The following is a 611-nucleotide window of genomic DNA, read 5'->3' as shown; positions in this document are numbered from 1 at the left end:
TTAAAGGTATATTTTTACATCTTGAAAAAACTTATTTGCTTTCTTGCTAAGAGTTAATACCACTTATATTTGTAATTAAATATGACTGCAACAAGTTGTTTTTACACTATATTGTACGGATTAAACAAACAGATATAATGTGTTCATTTGTGAGCATTGGAAGTGCTTTAGGTGGGGCTAGCTGTTTCCCAGTTACAAGTCTTTATGCTATCTTAGCTAAACTCATAAATATGTATAGAAAATTGAGCAAAGAGTTCAAACATTTATGAACTCAATATGGACAACATGGAACTATAACATATGTAATACACAGAGACTGATTGACATGAGCTTCTCTCTAGTTGACACAAATACAGTGTACAAACATCTGACTGACGCATCACAACAGGTAGGACAATACAAACACAAAGAGACACACACATGGTAAACTGAAAATCAGTGCGATGCAAGGGATAAAACACAACAGACAGCGGGCACAGCTGCATGCACCATAAGCAGACTCAAACAAACTGACAACACAGTACTTTTTGGAGTTAGTATTCCCCCTACTATTGTACATTGGATCCTGGCGAGAGCTTGATCTCAGGATGTCAGCTGACTTCCTTTCATAT

The 611-nt window shown here is 36.2% G+C and overlaps 1 protein-coding gene across 1 annotated transcript in view; it reads right to left on the bottom strand.

Moving 5' to 3' along the window:
* The window catches only part of col7a1 (collagen, type VII, alpha 1), an 86111-nt gene that overhangs the window by 46337 nt on the left and 39163 nt on the right, over positions 1 to 611 (bottom strand). The window lies entirely within an intron of this gene.

The sequence above is a fragment of the Seriola lalandi genome, unplaced genomic scaffold (assembly GCF_002814215.2).
Source record: "Seriola lalandi dorsalis isolate HSWRI2012SDOR001 ecotype SW California unplaced genomic scaffold, Sedor1 jcf7180002054692, whole genome shotgun sequence".
Taxonomy (NCBI): domain Eukaryota; kingdom Metazoa; phylum Chordata; class Actinopteri; order Carangiformes; family Carangidae; genus Seriola; species Seriola lalandi.
This window is presented reverse-complemented; position numbering and strand designations above follow the sequence as displayed.